The sequence below is a fragment of the Lepidochelys kempii genome, chromosome 22, assembly GCF_965140285.1.
Source record: "Lepidochelys kempii isolate rLepKem1 chromosome 22, rLepKem1.hap1, whole genome shotgun sequence".
In the NCBI taxonomy this organism is placed as follows: Eukaryota; Metazoa; Chordata; order Testudines; family Cheloniidae; genus Lepidochelys; species Lepidochelys kempii.
This window is the reverse complement of record NC_136401.1, coordinates 10648873-10670190: the sequence shown is the minus strand read 5'-3', so window position 1 is coordinate 10670190 and position 21318 is coordinate 10648873. Positions and strand designations below refer to the sequence as shown.

The 21318-nt window shown below is 47.8% G+C and overlaps 2 protein-coding genes across 4 annotated transcripts in view; one reads left to right on the top strand and one right to left on the bottom strand.

The window, feature by feature from the left end:
* ZBTB44 (zinc finger and BTB domain containing 44) overlaps nucleotides 1–15534 on the top strand; it is a 154285-nt gene extending 138751 nt beyond the window's left edge. For all 3 annotated transcript variants that reach the window (XR_012155952.2, XR_012155950.2, XR_012155953.2), the window contains one exon: nucleotides 13465–15534. The gene's annotated coding sequence lies outside the window, so the exon portion shown is untranslated. The remainder of the gene's footprint in view (nucleotides 1–13464) is intronic.
* The window catches only part of ST14 (ST14 transmembrane serine protease matriptase), an 88166-nt gene continuing 81935 nt past the window's right edge, over nucleotides 15088–21318 (bottom strand). The window contains exons 20-22 of the transcript XR_013634899.1: nucleotides 20983–21194; nucleotides 19077–19964; nucleotides 15088–16195 (exon numbers count right to left, since the gene is read on the bottom strand). The gene's annotated coding sequence lies outside the window, so the exon portion shown is untranslated. The remainder of the gene's footprint in view (nucleotides 16196–19076; nucleotides 19965–20982; nucleotides 21195–21318) is intronic.

Genomic DNA, 21318 nt, shown 5'->3' with positions numbered 1-21318 from the left:
ATTGCCTCTATATAAATCCATGGTACGCCCACATCTTGAATACTGCATGCTGATGGGGTCACCCCATCTCAAAAAAGATATGTGGGAAAAGGTACAGAAAAGGGCAACAAGAATGATTAGGGGTGTGGTCAGCTTTCGTATGAGGAGAAATGAATAAGACTGGGACTTTTCAACTTGGAATAGAGACGACTGAGGAGGGGATACGATAGAGGTCTATAAAATCAAGATGGTGTGGAGAAAGTAAATGTGGTGTTTACTCCGTCTCATAACACAAGAACTAGGGGTCACCAAATGAAATGAATAGGCAGCAGGTTTAAAACAAACAAAAGGAAGTGTTTCTTCCACACAGTGCACAATTTGTGGAACTCCTTGCCAGAGGATGTTGTTATAGTTTTGGGCTTCACGGGGTTTAAAAAAGAACTAGATAAGTTCATGGAGGATACGTCCATCAATGGCTGTTAGCCAGGATGGGCAGGGATGGTGTCCCTAGTCTCTGTTTGCCAGAAGCTGGGAGTGGGCGACAGGGGATGGATCACTGGATGATGACCTGGTCTGTTCATTCCCTCTGGGGCACCTGGCATTGGCTGCTGGGTTGGATGGACCTTTGGTCTGACCCAGTCCGGCCATTACGTTCACTAGGTCTCTGGCTCCTCTGTTGCAATAAGGTCCCATTCGCACTGGCGCTGTGCTTCCAAGGTGCGGGCCCCGATGCTCCCCGTTCATTGTGGTTTTTTCTCCCTATGCTGGTGCTGCACCTCCTGGTCAACAAGCCCTTTTGGGCTCCACTTCCACCCCCTGCAGGAGAAGTTCTCTCCTCCAGCTGCAGCTTCTGTCACTCCAGGACCTACTGAATCATGCAACCCGGATGGGCTCAGTCACTGTTCTAGCTTTTCTCTCTCAGAAAATCTGGCCAAAATTACCTGACATTAATAACACTGAAGAATCTGCACCATTGTTATTGACTCAGGGAACCCTAGTATAGAAGGGTTGCTGCTGTTTTAAGCACTGTGTCAACTGAGCTGGCTCGGGTCTAATTATTAATAATTGTTTGTATTAGGGTAGTGCCTAAGAGACCTAGTCATGAACCAGGGCCCCATTGTGCTTGGCACTGGACAGACTGGGGGGGGGGGGGGAGTCCCTGGCCCCAAAAGCTTATAATTTAGGTCAGTGGCTTTCAACCTTTCCGGACTACTGTATCCCTTTCAGGAGTCGGAATTTTGTCTTGCTGTGACCGGGGTCCCACACTGAAGTTCCTTAACTAGGGTGAACTGCAAAGAATGGGGCAGACAATCCCCAAAGCTGGTGGTCATTCCAGTACTTAAATCCACTAAGCTAGCCTCAAAACAGCTTCTGGTTACCCAGAAGCCAAAACACAGTTCCCTTAAAGCAACCCAGCCTCAGGCCTCCACCCAGACACCCAAGTCAAATATGATGAGGATTACTGAAAATCTTATCATATAAAAAAGTTCTACCAATCCCAAAGGATCGGACACATTACCTCCCAGGTTAATGAATATTCCAGATTTTACCCAAGTACATGCTTACCGCCAATTCTTAGTAATTAAACTAGAATTTATTATTTTTTTTTTTAAAGTGAGTATTGGTTAAAAGATCAGTATACATACAGACATGAGCACCATTCTGAGATCAGTTTTATAGTAGAGATGGTGAGCTTTGTAGTTTCAAAAAGTCCTTTCAGAGTTGGTCCATAGGTTATAGTCCAATGTTCATATTTGCGGTGATCCAGGTGGGACCGGAGATCTCAGTCTTAGGACTCAAGCTTCCCCTGCATAAAGCATCAAGCAGATCTGAGATTAAAAGGATCAGGACCCAAGACACCTTAATACAGTTCCAGGCCTTCCCTTGACAGCACGGAGTTCTTAGGCAATAAGCAACAATAGGCAATCATCAAGACTTTGAAGTGGACCTATTTCCTAAGCATCACTGGTAGTTAACTAACAAGGCATTTGCCTGTTTTCCACCATTCACAGGTGATTGCTTTACATTTCAAAGAGAGATCAATACAGTGATATCACTATATTTACTGTTCATTTAAATGTTAAGATCTGTTAATCCAGAGATCAAAAGGAGAATTCAGCATAGACAGTACCCGTTTGGTTACACTGTCAACCTCAAAACAATATATATATATATATATATATAACCACACAAAAACACAAGCATCTAATAACAGGTCCCTAGAGGTTGAATTTGGGTTATTTATCCTGCAGGGTTCTTAATGCATTCTGGCCATGTGTCACATTTGCATACCCCATGTTTCACCTCACTTAAACTACTTGCTTACAAAATCAGACCTGCAGAATACAAAATCATCCCAGCCCACTGTCACTGAACTGTTGACTCTCTCATTTTAACCATTTATCAGATAAATCAATTGGAATGTAAATATTGTACTCACAGGTCAGCACTCCATTCCTAGAGCAGTATAAACAAGTCGTTGTCTGTAGGAAATGTTAGTTTGTACTGACTTTGCTAGTGGTTTTTATGTAGCCTGTTGTAAAACAAGGCAGATCTCGAGCTGAGTTGATGTGCTCCCTGGAAGACCCCTGCATACCCCTGGTTGAGCACCACGGAGCTAGGTGAAGCAGTGTGTAAAATGGCAACCTGCCTACCTCGGTGGGCTGGCACCTGTGATAAGCTGAATGTGTGCTAGGAATGGGGGTGGGGGGCAAGACCTCTGCATGAACTTCCCACAGCAGTTTGGTTTTAAACTGAGCAAGTATTGCCCAGGTGCCGTAAACCGTTAAAGACGTGCCTTTGGCCCCAAAATCAGGACTCCTCTGCCAAATCAAACTCTCCCCAGTGTCACAATAGCAAATGCCAGCAGCAGCCGAGCACTCAGCCAGACCTCTTTTCTCACAACGTACAAACAAGCTAATGAAAGGCTCCAAGTCATGCAGGGAGACCTTGCCCACCTGTGCCGGTAATTCTGTGATTTCTACACAGGAAACAGGGAGGAATCTGTATAACTCATTGCTGTGGTTGTATTTTCGGGGGGGAGGGGGGAAGAGGAGAAACTCCCATTTCCACACAGCTCATGGTCTTAAGTCAAGTCATAACGCTTATGCCAGAGAGGCCCTAGTTTTCAGAGCTAAGACTGGACTCCCTCCAGGATGATGATCAGACAGTATAATCTTGCGCAAATTAGAGACCGCAGGTGACGTAATATCTTTTATTGGACCAACTTCTGTTGGTGGGAGAGGGAAGATTTCAGGCCAGTTATTTCACCACTCTGGGCTATAACTTGCCACTGTGTAAAGCATTGCTCCCTTCCTAACCTTGTGACATTCCGTAGGGGTTAAAGTCACTGTTGAGGGTACAGCGCTCAGAGAAGCTTGGAAGGAAGGTGCTAGAGAATGGCAAAGATTGTTATCCGTGATGTTCTCAGAGGTGGAGGCTCTGTAATGAATTAGTGAGAGATTTGCCTAGACAATCAATCCCTTGAGCAACTGGCTGAATTGAGGATCTCATCTCGCCAAACACAGACCCAGCGCCCTCTCCTCCTCTTCTACCACATACCTGGTGGAATCTGCTGTTGGTCTCCTGTCTGACTCGTGATCTAGACTGTCTGGAAGTGGTCAGGGATGAAATGGGCAAATGTGGACTGATCCGAACTAAATATAAAACTGTTGCCAAGCAGCACAGTGATCAGTTTTACACAGCGTCTTACAAATGTAACCCCCAAGGGCTTCAGATGAGGAAGCATGGCTTTGTTAAGGCACTGGGCTGGGACTCAGGAGATCTGGGTTCAGTTCTGGTTCTGCCACAGACTCCCTGGGTTACCTCAGGCAAGTTGCTAAGGACTAGATTTTAAAAGGTGTCCTGCCACCCAGTGGAATTCAGAGCCCCCAATTAGGCGCCCAGGCTTCACACGCATTGTAGGGGAGAGTTAGGCCCCTAAGAGAGGGATTCTCAAAAGCCAGCACTCTGAACAGGGAGCTGCCTAAGCCAGCCAGGAGTGAAATGCAGAGGAAAGGAGTGGGGCTTAGGGTCCAATCCACAGAGGGTCTTAGGTGCCTAACTCCCATGGATCTGGGCCTCTAGGTACCTGACAACAGGCTAGAGGGAGGTGTCTAACCTTCATGGGGATTCTCAGCCATGAACTCTCTCCTAGAATTAGCTTTCTCAACCAGGTCATCCATTTTTCCAGGGGATGGGGGGAGGACCCCAATACAGCCAATAGCCCAGGGGCAGAGCACTCCCCTGGGATGTGGGAGTCCTGTTTTCAAATCCCAGATCTACCTTATCTGGAGCAGAAACTTGAACCTAGGTCTCTCACCTCCCAGGAAAATGCCCATCCCACCCAGCTGTTGGGTATTGTGGGGGTGGGTGTCTCAATCTCTGTGGTTGACACTGTTTCACTTTGTATTCAGTGAGCGAGACAGTAGCCTGGTGATTGGGGCACTTGGGTATTACAGGGATGCGCATCTGCCTCCAAAATTCCTACCCTGCTTGCCCCAGCTGTCTTTTTGTGTGGGTATGTTCAGCTCACCCACCCAAGTGAGATCGCTAGGGGAATGCTTTGCTTGAGAATCCCTTCAGGGCTTAGGCATGAGCAAGGGCTCGAAGCAGCTCCTGAGCGTCCTCATGCCTACCAGTGGAAACATAGGGGACGCTAGGCTCCTAGAGGAGTAAGCAGCAGAGCAGAGATTTTGTGTATGTCAGAGGGGCCTAAATGTTGGGTTTTAAGTCCCTTTGTGAATCTAGCACTTAACAGATCTGTCCTTCAGTTCCCCATCTGTAAACTGCAAATATTTCCCTACCTCCTGTCAGATACTGGGGTGCTCTACACAAGTCCTTAGATGAGCAAAGACAGTAGATTTGGGCTCAGAGGAAGGTAAGGGCTTGAATATCCCTTCATATGCCCCTGAATGGCTGGCCCGCACAGAGACCCCCTAATGGGACAGGAAACAATCAGTAAGCTCCTCACCCCAAAGAGCAAATCTGCACTGAGTAATGGTATCCATTTCAGCTGACTGCTGTGGGGTTTGGTGTTTGAGCAGTGCCCTAAGGCACTGGAAAATCTTCACCGTAATGCAGCTAGTTCAATGTCCTTGAGCATAAGGTTAATGGGAGCTCTTTAAAGGACATATAGTTGTATCCCTATTGCGTACACCAAACATGCAGCTGCAGGGCATCTTTTTACAACAGTGAAGAACCTCATGGGAGTGGTGCACAAAACAAAGATCAGTTTCAATTGAGGATGACCCCTTCATTACAGACCTCTGCTCTGTCCATCCTGGGTTTCATATCTAGGCTCTGATCCTGCTGAGCACCTCCAAGTCCCAGTGACTTTGACTTGAGCACTTTGAGACCCTGGCAAAGGGCAGCAATTTCATGTCTCAGCCCAGTTCATTACTGTGAAACTAATAATCTGTGACATTCACTGAGCTTGAGAACTTGCTAGCACTGTTGTACGGACACTTAATTATAGACTCCTTATTTACCTTAGTTTTCCCTTTTCATGCATCTTGCTCTGATTCTGTGCTTAAGGAAACCACACAGAGCTGCTGCTTACATCTTTCCCTATTCTGCTCTGTATTTAAGCCATCTGCTCAATTGCTTTTCCCCATATGTTTGATTATCTGTAACTTGGATTTATCTTAATGGCAATGAATTACTTCCCTGTGTTCATTCCATCTACTATTATCTTCTGCAGTGGTGTTTCTGGGGTTGATCTAGAGCAGTGCTGAATACCATCATCTCCCCCTGACTTCAGTAGGAGTTACAGGTGCTCAGCACTCTTGGGAACAAGCAGAGAGATTGGAAGCCTTGTGTGACTTGATTTTCATGGACATAAGTCAATGCTAGTTTAGTTTTCACTAACGATTGGACTGCAGCATTTCCTTGCGTGACTAGGCACATGGTGCACCAGAGAAGGCATTGGGCTGAGAATCAGGACACCTAGTGGCAGAAGCAGCACCTCAGTTTGTGTTTGGCCTTGGTTTTGTCATCTGTAAAGTGGGGACAACGCTGCTTTAGCTGCCAGAGTACCACACTTGGAGATGGAAGCATGAAAAGTGCAAAGCTTTAGAATAGGGGATGTTTTACTGTAATCCACTAGTTTTAAAGATCTGTCTCTGAATGATAGAACAACTCCACAACACAGCCAGAATGCATTTGTGCAATCAGTCAGATTTCTCACTTACTGGAACAAATGGGCCAAATTCACCCAGGCATAATTTGGCCCACTGAGTTCAACTTTTGCTGCTGATTTTTGAATGCAACACATTTTAGTCTTGCTCTGGGTGTAGTGCTTGTTCTGTTAATCCACCACTTACCTCTCCATCAACACTTGCATTAGGTGGGTTCTTTTTACCTGTTTAGCTGGGTTTGAAAAATCAGAGGGCAAGGGCTATCAGTTTCTGCAGAATCTAAGCTTTAAAAAAACCCAGAAAATCTATCCCTTCTTGCTGTTCAGGAATCTTTCTGATTGGTAATGGTATGTGTGAACCAATGCAGTATTGTCATCCTGAGTCTGCAGCTCAGAGTTCTCTCAAGCTGCCCATAGTGAAAACTAACCCACTTCTTGTCAGTTTTCACCTCTGCTGTTTAGAAGCCTGTGGTCAGGGTGAAAGTGACAAGCATCAGTTTAGGCAGGAGGGCCCAAAAGGGGAGACTGCAGGAGGGATAGAGGAGCAGACACACCCTGCTCAAGAGCTAGAAAGCTGAGAGAGGGGTGGAGCTATGTAAGCGCACCCAGAGCAGCAGCCAGGAGGCTGGAGAAAAGGTAGAATAGCACCCCTTCCTTCCTCAGCCACCCTTGTAGCCTCCCAAGACACCCTGCTGTGGGAGTGGAGGAGGAAGAGATTGCTCCCCTTCCCTTCTAGCTGCCAGAGCCGCTTAGGGGTTTGAAATCTGAAGCACCCTACTTGGTGGAGAATTATATGAAACAAGGGAACCCCCCAACAAAGGTCCTGGAAGAGCAGCCTTGGAGAAATCCCAGCTCCATCCCCTTTCCCAGTAGTGACTTGTCAGGGGCTTCTCACCTGAGAATTGACATGGACCACGCCTCTCCCTAAAACTGCTGATAACAGGCTTAGTTCCCCAACTACTAGGGTCTGGAAATTCCAGGCTGCTGAAATGAAATTCTCTCCGAAGGAAAAGGAGTGCTTGTGGCACATGCTAGAGCTGTTAGATGGAACACAGCTGCAATCATAATTAACCTGGTGCTCTACAATTTATGGGTGGTTTTCTTCTAATCTACTCAATCTGATGGCCCATTACATTTATGCAGCATATTGCACCAAGGTCTGCTTTAGCATACCAAGTAGTATATCTTAGCACTTGGTTTATCCTTGCTTCTCAGACCTCATCTAAACCTTTATCCTGAAGGACAAACTGAATGGCTAAGTTCTCACAGCCCCAGGGAGTATAAAAGACAGACAGCCTTTAATGTCCTTAGAAAACCAGTTTGAGGGCATGGTGTGGTATCAATTTATGTTCTATCTACAGCAGGGGTGGGCAAACTTTTTGGCCCGAGGGCCACATCAGGGTTGCAAAACTTTATGGAGGGCCGGGTAGGGAAGGCTGTGCCTCCCCAAACAGCCTGGACCCTGACCCATCCAACCCCCCTGCTCCTTATCCCCTGACCCCTTATCATGCTGCTCGGTGCAGCGCACTGAGGCTGCGGTGGAGGGGAGACAGCAGGGAAGGGGCTGGGGGGAAGCCTCCCTGGCCAGGAGCTCCTGAGCTGGGCAGGATGGTCCTACGGGCTGGAGGTGGCCCACCTCTGATTTATAGACTTTGCTGAACTTGATACTACTTTAAAAAAATAATTTTGACATATACCAGTTTGTTTTTAAGCAGTTTCTGATTTGTCTATTTTAATGGTTGTTGTTGCCCAAAATTATGGATTAAGGATTTCCACCCCTCCCCTGATGTTTAAATTTTCACAGGTGCAGGCAGATGACAGTAGGTGTTGATTCAGAAAAACTGAAATCATATGTCCAAATATACAAAGTAAACATCCTTAAATCAAATGCAAGTTCTCAAGCAGCATTTCTCACTTTGACTAGCTGTAAATTCCAATTATCAATGGAAATTTTTCCCCCCCCTGTGTTTGAACAGAGAAATCACCTTTTACTGGTTACAAATCTAATCCTCCTTCCAAGTTTAACTCATTGTAACACAAAAGTGGGCACACCATTTTCACTGATTCACCTTAGTTCTGTGGCTGGACATTTTTAAGGGCTGAGTGATGACTTTGACACGAATGCTTGTAACTATGCAAACTCTGACACAAACATTCAGATCTCATGCTTTGAGGTGGATCACCCAAGGGAGCGGGAGAGAAGTCTCCCCCCTACCCCTTTATCGGCTGGGATTTGAACATGCGAGGCTGTGCACAGTCTGTTGGGGAGCAAGGCAGGCAATTCTCCCACCTGTTTAATACTGCTGAGTTGGCTACTCTAGAGGTAGGGTTTCCTCAACTGGACCATTGCTCTATCTACTCTGAAAGATCTTTGGACAAAGTCTACCCCCTCTACATTTTTAACCATTGCACAAGCAACAGGTGAGTCAGTCATCTTAGGGGGTTTCTAGAGAGGCAGAAGCTGGAAAGTTCAGATCTAACCTATCCCAGGATTTGGGGAAGTTTTAGTTCTGGGTTTAGCACATCAATCCCTTTGCAGAAGCGTAACACAACCATGACTGGATAGTGAAAGGGTGTTTATTCTAGGTTTAACAACAAAGCAGGTGTGCCAGCTTAATTCATTCAAGTAACTAGCTACACATTAACAAAAGAAGGAAGGTAGGTTTCAAGTAATAATGAAGGTACAGTTCATCCTAACAAAGAGCCTAGCTGGGCCTAGTAAAACTTTTAAGTGTCCTGTCTTTTCTCCCTCTCATATTGGAGTAGCTACATAGATGACTGACTGTTCACACCACTTTACCAGGACAACATAAAGGCTAAATGACAGGTTTCAGAGTAACAGCCGCGTTAGTCTGTATTCGCAAAAAGAAAAGGAGTACTTGTGGCACCTTAGAGACTAACCCATTTATTTGAGCATGAGCTTTCGTGAGCTACAGCTCACTTCATTGGATGAAGTGATCCGATAAAGTGAGCTGTAGCTCACAGAAGCTCATGCTCAAATAAATGGGTTAGTCTCTAAGGTGCCACAAATACTCCTTTTCTTTTTATAAAGGCTAAAGTCTCTCCTGGGCACACTGATCTTTAACAGTGCCCTTTTTAAAAAGCAGATGGATACATTTTTTGTATTTCATTTGACTGACACAATGATGCCTCTAGACAAAGCTTTATTAGGCTTTCAGCTCCCATAGCAACAAAAAAAAATTTTTTTCCCAAATTTAAGGTGTACTTGTGTGAATTTTCCAATCTGCCTGATCTGAAACCTCCCCCCTCCATTAACTAGTCTTGTGGTAGAGGTGGCTAATTTGGGGAGTGAGACTCAGAACTTAGCCCCTCTGGTTTCTTGTCCCACTGACGGGCTGTGCAGCCCTGTCTACACGTGAAACCCTGAGGCACCTACGCTGACATGAGCAGAACAGCAAGGAATGCAGCACACTGACAGTTAGTCGCAGCTGGTTAAGTGAGTTGCTCAGCTCATGACCTATTAGGGATTATGTGAAGACAGTAAGTCTCCCATAAACACCACACACACAGATTACTAAGAGTGAAGACTTCCTACAGCAGGTCTGCAAAGTAAATGGACTTTAAAACCCAGTTTTACAGGTATAGTCATCTTGCCCTGAACTAAGCAATATGAAACCCTTTAGAGCCATACTTTCGCACAGCCCATGATTTTCAACTCTGATTTAACTGTACAGTGAGAGGGTAACATTAAGAATCAAGACAATGGCAGCAGCGACTAATAGGATTCTTAAATCAGAACTATCACCTCAGTGCAAGTAATACCCCCCCTGTCTTGAACTCATGTTCAACTCCTCGCTTAGCTCAAGATGGTCATGTTCATGTGGAAGTGGGTTGGGTGGCTGTCAGGAACTTGCTCAGCCCCAGTGAAGGAGTCAAGGTGTTAGATGCTCCTATTCCACCCTGTAGTTAGTATAGGGGCACCAAAGACAATGATGATTCAATCTGTTCCTCTTCGTAAGGGATGTAGCCGTGAGAAATCTCTTAAGCTTCTCCTTGGGCATGAGCAGGTTCCCGTGCAGCCTTGAATATCGTGCCCTGTATTTCCTTACCCACAGTAGTGGCGAAGTCTAGGTGTAGACTTGTTTCAGACAGGCTCCAAGTATGCCCACTGATGCATGTGACTTTTCTTGGTGCATTCCTGGAGCCCTAGTGTCCAGAATAAGAAACATTTACAAGTCTAATTTAGACAAGAGACAACTCAACACTCCTCCTCCCCCCCCGCCCCCCCATTGCCATGTGTGACCCACAATCAGGGGAGAAAGTTGTAAAAGCAAAGCAATGTCAAAATAACCCTTCTCACACACAGCAGTTGAATTCAACTCTTGTATCTTCCTATCATTTTAGTAGGATGCTGGACCCAATGCGTCCCCTCCAAAATAAAGATGACCGGGGATCCACCCTATTTTACATTTGATATGCCAGCATGAACAGCACTCCCATGCACGGCAGGAGAGCCCCTTGCCCTCTGCTGACCCCTTAAATAAAGAGGTGCCCATCAGAGGGCTACATGGTGATGAGGCTGGGGAAAGCCTGCTCATGCTGTTGGGGACGTTCCCTAGTGCCTATGGGGAGGTGTCGTTTCCATGGTCTGCACCTCCTTGGAGTAGCGCCACTCATGTAAGGCAAAGTCAACCTGGCAGCTGCCAGGTTATTACCCAAGGCTTCATGGTGGGAATCCTGTTGCAGTAATATTGTGATACTCAGATAGCTGCTGATGGGATGCATTAGTAGTTACACTCTGCTCTGGCTCCCACGCAGGAGTCTCTGATGTTAGATTTTAAGGCAGTGGCCATTTAAAAGGGGCAGCTGGATGACAAAAGGAAAGCTAGATCAATCCAAACCCTGGGGATGTTCAGCTCCAGAGCTGAACTTCATAGTCCCTCTGTTTCAAAACCTTCCTGGTTTCAAGCGCAGACTGTTCACAGCCAAAGTAACCATACGTAGTTGATCCTAACCTAGACTAGATTTGAAGCAAGGGCCTAGAGGGGAAGGTCAGGCCTTTATCCCATTTTGATGCCTTGTACAGTCCAGTCACTCCACATGCTTGAGTCCGAAAAAAATCTGATTTGATGTTGCTGTTTCTGACCCCATGCGCTTATGGGCAGGCAGCTTGTGTGGCCGGGGTGGGGGGTCTGGCAGGAGCTGGCTAACTGGGACCTGTGAATGGAGGAATGGGGAATAGGAAGGAAAACTGATTTTAAAATCAGATTAAAAGCATCATCTCAGCCAGCCCCTTCCTTGGGATTCACTGCTTTGGGCAGTTTTTCCCAACAGCTTTTCCTGTTCTCCTCCCAGCTCAGAGTGGATGTCAGCTCTGCTGTAAGCAGCAAAAACTTTCTAAACCCACGCTGAGTTCAGTGGCTTCTGCCTAACCCATAAAGCTTTCAAAACCAGGAAAGCAACAGGGCTTAAAATACAGAATCGCTAAATAGACACTGGGGCATTTTAGTTTGTGTATTAAATGCAAGGAGACCCTTTAAAAAAAGATAATTTTTAAAAAAATTCTCATTTGTTGGCCGCTATAGCTCACTACCCTGCTTGTGATGTTCCGGACCTTGGCCAGGTCTGTGACGGTCTCAGCTGCACAAATGTAAACTAGTGTCAATGAAACAAGAGTGAACTGCACTGGTGCAGCACGTGTATGCTAGGGGTTTGCATTAGTTGCCCTGGTGGCTTCAACACAAATGTAGACAAGTTCTAAGACCCTAATCCAGAAGAGCACTTAAAACACTAGTATATAATCCTTGTGGAAGCCCATGGGACTTCAGTGACGCTCTTGAGCTTTGCTGGATTGGGGTGTGACTGGCTGAAGGAGAGTTTCATGGAAACTTCAGCAGGTCTGAACAAGTTTCATTCGTTCCACTGGGTGTTAGAATGCTTTGAAGGGAAAACAACTCACCTCCTGGAGGGGGCGGGTCACTCCAAAGGTGAAACATGTTGACTGACTAGAGTTGGGGGAGTCTTGCACAGCTGCCTCCTGGGCCGGCAAACCCTTCTCACCAGCACTAAAAATATTAAAATGTATGCAGGGAAACACAGTCAGGTAACCAATGTACAGGAGGATGACGTAGACCAGATAAGAGACTTCTTTCAGTTAGATGGTTCATTCATCAAGGTTGTTGCTCAACCTGGCTGTACTGGTGACTCTGGTCACTGCTGGCTTATTTCAGCAGAACTCTGTTGCAAATAGCTTTCTAGACAGAGAGGGGGGATGTTATTCCTCTGTTAGAGGTAAGGAACAGTACCAAGTTTCCCTTCCCCACACCATTGTGGGAGTGGGTCATACCACCAAGAGCTAGAGCAGTGGCTCTCAACCTTTCCAGATTACTGTACCCCTTTCAGGAGTCTGATTCATCTTGCATACCCCCAAGTTTCACCTCCCTTAAACTACTTGCTTACAAAATCAGACATCAGAATACAAAAGTGTCCCCGCACACTGGTACTGACAGATTGCTTCCTCTCATTTTTACCACATAATTATAAAATAAATCAGTGTATATAAATATTGTACTTACATTTGTGTGCAGTATAAACAAGTCATTGTCTGTATGAAATTTTAGTTTGCACTGACTTCAATTGTCAGTGTAAAACTAGGCAAATATCTAGATGGGTTGCTGTACCCCTGGAAGACCTCAGCATACCCCCCACAGGGTTACACGTACCCTGGTTGAGAACCACTAAGCTACATGATCTCAGTATCTTTGAGAAGCTGAGACTTTTGATCCCCTGATAGAATCTAGTTGCAACACAAATGAGTTAAAGGGAAGAGATTTAATCTAAATTCCTCCCCCCACCCACACTCTGATACTTGGATCATCTTGCCCTAGGAGGGAAAGCTGACCTACCCAACCATGAAGTACCCGTCTCCAGGCATGAGAGCAGCAGACTGCTGCATGGCCTTGGACAAGTCAGTCAAGCCTAAATGTTCAGGAACAGCCATGGATTGTCTGCCCAGCGCGATACCTACGGACTCGTTTTAGGGGTGCAGAGAACACCCAACAGCTCTCCTAGGAACTCAGCACCTCTGAAGCCAAAGGGGGTTACAAGTTGAGTGCCTGAAAACTGACCTTAGCTTTGATGGTCCAGATTCTGCTCTCATTTTTGTTGGTGTAAAGCCAGAGTAACTCCAGTGAAATCAGTGGAGCGACTTTAGATTTATAACCGAGCAGAATCTGGTCTGGTTTCTCTTTTACCTGCCTGTCAAACAGATCTCGTATTTTACCTGTTGTAGGGGAAAACAGTTCATTAGGTACAAGACCTGTAAACACTGGGGATTGAAAGCAGTTTACAAAATGTCATCACTAATTAGCCCATGCCTCTGTCCCCAGGTGGAGGAGTGCCTAGCACGCAGAGATACCGCAGGAGCAAAGGCCGCCTCGGACACCGCAAGAACCATCAACATCCTCGCTGTGGTGGTCGGGTTGGCATGCATTGGTGCGACCATATTCTTTATGATCCAGAGAGCTGAGCTGATCAAAGCAGCACAACCAACCCAGTTTCCCTTCTACAATTTAGGCTGAGGCCATGGTGCTGCCCCCCCACAGGCTTGGGGAAATGGAAACCACAATTGCAAAAATTTGTGTTGGAATTCTGCTCCGTCTGGGTTCTCGCTCTTCCTTACTCTGCTGGTAGCCAGTAAGTTTCCTCTGCAGCTGGTGCTACCGTAAGTGTGTTTGCAGATTTTATGCCCCCAAGATCATAGTCAAGCTGACAGCTGCAGATATTGAATTGGGAATCCTTGTCTCAGCCTTCACCGCAACCCATGGGTATAATTCTCATGGCATTAACTCCTTTCTCGCTAGGCTGGGAAGAAATAAAAAAAGGCACTGAAATCTTTCCAGGCCCCACAGATAGACTTGCTGCTGATGCCAAGGTTCTTTAATAAAGCACCACCTGGGAGCAGGGGCTGCACTGGGCGTGGGTGGAGCTTGCAGAAGCAGCTTGCAGGGGTGATCAGCTCCCCCACAGCAGCGGCTGCTAGTCAGCCACCCAGGGCTGAAGACAGAGCGGAAAGAGCAGTGGCTGGGCGCCCAGCTCTGAAGGCAGTGCCGCCACCCGCAGTGGCAGGGGGGCTAAAGAGCAGCTCCTGACCCTGTGTCCTCGCCCATCAGGGCACACTGTCCAGGGCAGGTGGAGAGTCTGGGGCTGCCCGTTCTGGCCCATGTTCCTGGGCCCTGCCCCCCATGGCTGCTGCTCCAGGCTCTTGGCCCCAGAGCCAGGTCCCCCTGTCTGGTGGCTGTTACTGGCTACAAGCAGTTGAAGGGCAGCAGGGAGCTGAGGAGCAGTTACAGCCTGGGCAGGGCCTGGGAGGAGGTGGGGCCAGAATTTAGGAGGACCAGGGGCAGGGCCACGGAGAGCTGGGGCACAGCCCAATTTTCTGTCTAGCCCACCTCCATACCCCCACCCCTTTCCTGGCTCAGGCCAGCACCACCCCGCCCAAGAGCGAGGAAGGGACCTCATTCTGCTCCCACACAGGAGCTAGAGTAAGGCTCTTCCATTCTCCTCCCCTCAAATTCTTCCAGGCTTATACAGAAAGATAAGTCTTGGCTCCAGCAATGATCCCTGGTGGCCACATTCATCCCCAGTCTCCCCACAACACAGCCTTCACAGGCCCTAGCTAGCACCTGTCCTGGCAAGCTGTGTGCTTCTTATTTTAAAGAGGTTACTAAGTGCCTGGTCGCTGAGACCACTGCCATTTCCCCACTAGCTCCGGGAGGGGACTGTAGAGGATTACTGGTTTCAGAGTAGCAGCCGATGCATCCGATGAAGTGAGCTGTAGCTCACGAATGCTTATGCTCAAACAAATGGGTTAGTCTCTAAAGTGCCACACATCCTTTTTTTTTTTTTTAAGATGATTACTGTGAGGTGTTCAGGGCTAATCAATATAATCACTTAAAGTTTTGTATCCACTCTCGTTACAACTGTAACCGATCGGGCTAAAACCATGTCTGCTTTACTTTGGCTGGGACACCGCCACTATGTATGATCAGTTTCATAGTTGCTGCTCCTTGTGGCCTTTTACCCACCCCCCCCCCCAAAGCAAAAGATCAGGAAGGGATCTTTTATGAAAGCCCAGAAATTGATAGGGGAGCTCAAAGGCAGAGAGGGAGGGAACCTTGAACTACTTCAGATTCTTTGGAGTAGATTTCACTTTGTCTGTTCACCACCACACCTTGCCCTTCACAAGAGCGGAGGGAGTGTTCAGAAGCACAGGGAGCAGAGACTAAGAATAGGAGAATGGATTTTACACTGTGCCTGTATACCTGGGCTTTTAATGTGCTTGCCATTTAATGTGTACTGTTTAAAGGAGGGGGCTCACCTGTAAACAGCTTATTCCACTGTTTACAAAAATGTAAACAGAGTTTACAAAAATGTAAATAAATGCTTCTGATACCAAAGGGCAGTGGCTCTAGTTTTTAGTATGTGATCTCTCTCCTGTGTGCTTAAAACTATTCAAAATAGGTTAATGCTGGTGAAAGGTACCAGACAGACAGCCCTAAAAAGAAACAGACAGATAGATACTGCAAGGCTGTGCAGTATTAGAAGCTCTAGGCCACCAGCATGACCTGGCTTGAGCTCCCTTTTCTGCTGGGAGTGAAAAAGTTCATTCCCCATGGTCATGGAGTTGATTAGAGCAGGGTACGACATGCTTTTTAAATGTCAAGTTATCAAAAAATAAACTCAAACTGATTCCCCCCCTCCCCGGGTTTTGACACAGGGAATTTCTCTCACGAACACTTGTTTAGTCAAGCCATTTCCCAGTGGAATCTGTAATTGTAAACCCTCCAACTCACTTTTTGTAGGCTAGCCAACAACCATCAGCTGGTAGCCACTTTGCATCCCTTCCAACATGGGCTGGACTTGAACCAGTCAGAGGCGAAAGGCTCACAATCTCACGTGGTCACCGGTTCTATTGCTGCCTATACCCAGAGGTGATTGAATGCTGGTTAACTTACTTCAGCAAGGAGACTTGGTGCATATCTTCCTCAATGGTGCTGAGTCCAGGTCCAGGTGACAGAGCCACGCAGATGTTGATGACGATGGCTGGAATCGATGTCACTGTGAAGATAAGAGGGGAAAGGCTCAGGTATCTCTTTCTAGAGTTCTTCTCTCCTCAGAAAAAGATAATACAATTCCTCCTGGCCCAAACCTCCTCTACCCACTCAGTAGATTTCAGCTAAGTCTGGGTCAGAGAGAGACAAGGCAGGTGGGGTAATAGCTTGTATTAGACCAACTTCTGTTGGTGAAAGAGACGAGCTTTCCAGCACCACAGAGCTCTTATCCAGGCAGCTCAAAAACTTGTCTCTTTCCCCACAGAAGCTGGTCCAGTAAAAGCTATTACTTCCCCTACCTTGTCTCTGGGATATCCTGGGATCAACACTGCAGACAAGTTTAGATCTAAAATTCTTCAGAGTCCAGGGTGCTGGTAGCAGAGTTCAGCACCTCGCTGCAGGAAAAAAAGGCCCACCACACACTGTCTTCTCCAAGACCTGGCAAACTTGTACCAGCGTTGGGCTGTTTAGGGCACTGCATTCAGCTGCCTTTCTGGTCACAGGCTTACAGCTGTGTTGCAAAATATATACAGGTCTTGGCTGACTAAGTGATGGGTGGAATAGCCCATCCCCTCATTCTTTTGTCCGCTAATTAGGCCTAATTCCCATCACACCACTTTTGGGTCAGTGAGTTCCTGTCCTGCACGTCCCTTGTTTACCAGGCATAATGTAACCTATAACAGAACTATAGCAGCAGGCCTGTTTTAGTCGACCTTCCCTTTTACACCTTTTCCCATCCCATTGATTGATTTAGGCTATTGTGACACTCTACCCAGCTCTTTACAGTTGGGCTCACAAGGCAAAGACCCCATTATTACAGCACTCCTGCTGCCACCAGCAGTTAAGGGATAAACGGCTGCTGTACATTAGCCTGTCTGCCCTGTGCCCAGAGCAGAGAATTGTACCCGAAGCCTGAACAAATACACACAAGGGGCATCTCCACCTACACACCAGATTCTATCAAATGTTTATCCTTCAGGGGTTTGTCTACATGGGGAAACAGAATGGAATACACTGTTCTGCAGTAGCTGCCTGTGTAGATGCTCTTATTCTGGAATAAGTGTGCACGGGAGGAGCTATTCAGAGTTGCTTTTGCATAACAGCTTATTCCACAGGAGCTACACGGGCAATTTCTCTGGGGGAACAACAGCTGAATATTCCATGGGTTCTGGCCACCTCTTCATTCATTGCAGAGCACAAATTAAACTCTTCAGCGTCCTGGTCCCTTCCAAAGTATAAGCTAAATGAATACTTGGCTACTGGACCTCCATAGCAAGCCATGGGTGGCAGGTGTATTACACACCCATGTCTCATGCACAGGATACACTTACTAATGTGTGCAGATGCTTAAAGAATTCCCCTTGCCCACAGTGCCAACATGCTAGGCAGTGGCTATGCCACTCAAGCCCTAATAGTTTAGGGAACGATTTACCACTGCAGAATGTCCAGCAGAGGGTGGCATGGGCCCTGTTGACTCCTCATGGGATGGTGACTAGATGCACCAAAACTCTAAAACCAGAGCTAGTTCTTTTTTCATGCTTGAGAGATGGAGGGAGGGGAAAAAAGCAAGAGGATCTCCCAAGGGCTGCAGGAGTGACGCTGTACAGCTGCAGGCTCCAGGACTCACCTCAAGCAGCAAGATCCTACCCCAGTCTGATCCAGGGATTAGCCCATGGGGGAGGGGATCAGTTTGGCTTGCTGAGCCCTGTTCTCCTCTGCGGCTTCTGTTTGCTGCCAGAGCTAGTGAAATGATCATAGAGCTCTGGGTTTTTTCAGAGCAGGACGGTGCAGCTGGCGGGTGGTTAGGTAAATAATGAATGTGGTGGGGGTGGGAAGCTGGCATTTGAGTTATTGCAGCTAGCCTGCTCCACTGACCTTGGCAATATCCGGCAAGCCACACGCAACCATCACCCTGGGGCCATTACACCAGAGGCAAGTCACTATACTCTGAGCTGAGAGGGGACAGCAGCATCACAAGAGAAAATCTCACCAACCGAGGGGCAGTGGGTACAACCATGTTAACTCAGCGGGTGAGGGAAAGGACGACAGACTGGAAGGGACTGAAAACCACAGAGACAGCCCGTGCCATGGCCTGTGAAAAGCATGCTGAGATGCATCTGCAATGACTATGTATTGGCAACTACACACTGCAAAGCCAATCCCTCCTCCCTCTCCCCCACCCCATGCTTTGGAGACTAGCTCTAGAGCTGCACTGCTCAGCTGTGCCCCCTCTCTGAGCTGGGCCAACCCCAATTCAGATCTGAATTGTGCAGAGGACACCTCTCATCGGGTGACCCACATCTCTTGAACCAAACGGCCCTGCACATCAAAGAGGTTTGGACCTGGATCTGAACGCTGCAGCTTGTGCCCATTTAAATGTACGGCAGCCTCAGAGCAGCGTTTCTACCAACCAATCCACCTGGGCACATGCTCCGGCCAACACTACAGCCAATCTTAGGAGAACGTGGGTCATACAGCGAGCCCAGCCTTGTGCAGACATTAACCCTACATTTGAAACAAGACTGAATTACACTAGGGTGGCCAGATGTCCTGATTTTATAGGGACAGTCCCGACATTTGGGGCTTTTTCTTATATAGGCGCCTATTACCCCCCTACCCCGATTTTTCACTTTCTATGCCGTCACCCTAGTCCCAACCCATTATAACTTCAACACCCTCCCCCAACACACACACACACACACTTCCATCCACCCCTCTCTTTCCTTCTGCCTGAGGGCAGAAAAAAATATTCCCCTCCTGCTGCTCCCCACTGAGTCACGGCCGTGCTAGGGCCCCTCTGTCCACTCAGCCTAGATGCCAAAGATCCTGCTTTAATATATCCATGACAAGTTAGTGGTACTGCCTCCACCCAGACAGACACTGCTTACCACCTCATAGATCATGTCGACAAGGTATAAAGATGAAATGCTGGCCAGCTCGCAGGGGATTGCAGGACATTCACTTCCAGTAATTCTACGGTGTGCCCGCTACCGCTGGACAGGAGTCTGCAGGCACCTCTGCCCTGCACTGGAGAAGGCTGCTACCAGGAACTAACGTCAATTTCCACCGCCTTGGCCAAGAAAGGAAGCTACAAGGGGAGTGAGGTCCAGGGATTTCTTTAACAGCTGATTCCCACTCCCACACTCCTAAACAGCACCCCACCCCCATTTTACAGATAGGAGATTTGGGGTAGAACAGATGGAAAATTTGACTTTTGACCGTTCTCTCTAGGCTGGCTGAGAACATAGCAAGCATTTTTTGCAAAACTGATTGGTCAAAAGCTCCAGTTTTGGAAGAGATGGGGAGAGAGAAATGGGTCCCCGGGGCCTCATCACCGTAAGATCAGAGCACAAGGTAATCAGAATAGGTTTTATCCTCACTACACCCAGGAAGGCAAGGAAGTTTAATCCCGGTTTCACTGCTGGAGAACGGAGGGCCAGGGGAGGTTAAATGACTCACCCATGATCAAACAGAGAGGCTGGGGCCGAATCTAGGTCTCCAGTCCTGTTCAGTGCCCTACCCACTAGATCAGCCAATGTACTCACTAACTAAAGGCTTTGTGTGGCTACAGAGCCTTCCATCCTCAGACCTCAAAGCCCTTCATGCCTGAAACATTCGCACTTGCCTCATTTCACAGAGAGGGGAAGTAGCTTGCTCAAGGTCACCCAGTGAGTCAGAAGTAGAGGGGAGGAACAGGACCCGGTCTCTGGATTGCAGCCTCCTGCTCAACCTACCAGACCATGGATGAGGTCAGTTACCATTGTTCATTCAAGTGCCTTGATGGGACAGTAAACAAGTGAAATAAACTGAGGAATGAAATATCCATGGGGAGACAAAGTTCAGAAAGAGGAAGCAGAGCAGGAAGCTGCCAGAGATACAGACTCTCCACCCTGCAAGGTATCAATTGCATCTCCCAAACATGGTGGACTTTGGCAGGCTGCTGATAGGAATAGTTTTTTATAGGGGAAGTTTTATTACCGGGTTAGAGGTGTATTTCTGGGCAGAGAGTCAAATGGGAATAGTTAATTTCATAGAAGGGCAACTGCCAGACCCTAGGGAAATTCAGGACACCAGCTTCCTTTTAGCCCAGAACTGCCCTGCAAGCCTGTCCTGAGAATTTCAGGGTGGGTGGGGACAACACTGAGACATAGATCCTCAACAGGTATTTAGGCTCCTGACTTAGTCCCTGCACCCAGATGTGCCCCAACGTTGCAGCCACCCCTGAATGAGGCTTCTCTACATGCCTCTGCAATACTAGTACAGCAGATGCCCCAGAGGGGGCTCGGTCCCCCCGCACTTAAGGACTATTGCACAATATACTGGGCCGTTAACATCCCATTCTCTTGCACCCTATATCCGCTACTCTTCAGTAGCCAGACCCTGACCTTCCCAAGGGCTTTAGAAGGTGCTTCCCCTGCCTCGTAGGGGGAAGGAAAGCAATCTCACCCAGCTCTCCAGGTGGTTTCTGGGTCTCTTCCTTGGGTCATTCCTTGCCAGGCTGCCAATGAGCTTCCTTGTAGTAGTCCCCAGCCTCTCTGGCACCCGCCCTGGTCTGCCTGAGCTGCAGCCGTTGATGCCAGCTGTTGCTAGTCCATTAATTAGCCGCAGACAGGAAAGTAGCTGCTCTGTCCATTAACCTCTGTTGCAGCATACAGTTCATACACCCCATCATAAGGGCCTCCTGGATCCATCCCATAATGCTGTTGCCCACTCTTCTGTGATTACCCTAGCCAGGTCCCCTGGCACGATAATCCTCCCCCATCCCCTGGGGCCATTGCACTGCATGTTGCTTACCTGTATATAGCACACGCCTGCCTCTCCCTATGCCCATCTCAGAGGCTACGTCAGCTCTCCTGCCGCTCAGGGAGTTTTACTCGTTCCAGCTGGGAAGTCTCCTCCCTGCAGGGCACACCCCAGAGCCTCCTCTGCAGATTCCTAGCTGGAGTTCCAGGCTGCGCAGCAACCGCCAGCCAGCAATTCCAGGGCTCCGGGGACGTGGCTTCTTCCTAAGGCCGGAGATGCATGCAAATGAACTTGGGGAACAGCAAGCGAAGCCTCCAAAACGAGGCACTGGAGGGATTTGTGGGAAAGCCAGGGCGGCGATTTTGAGAGCATGAAGGCTTCCAAAGC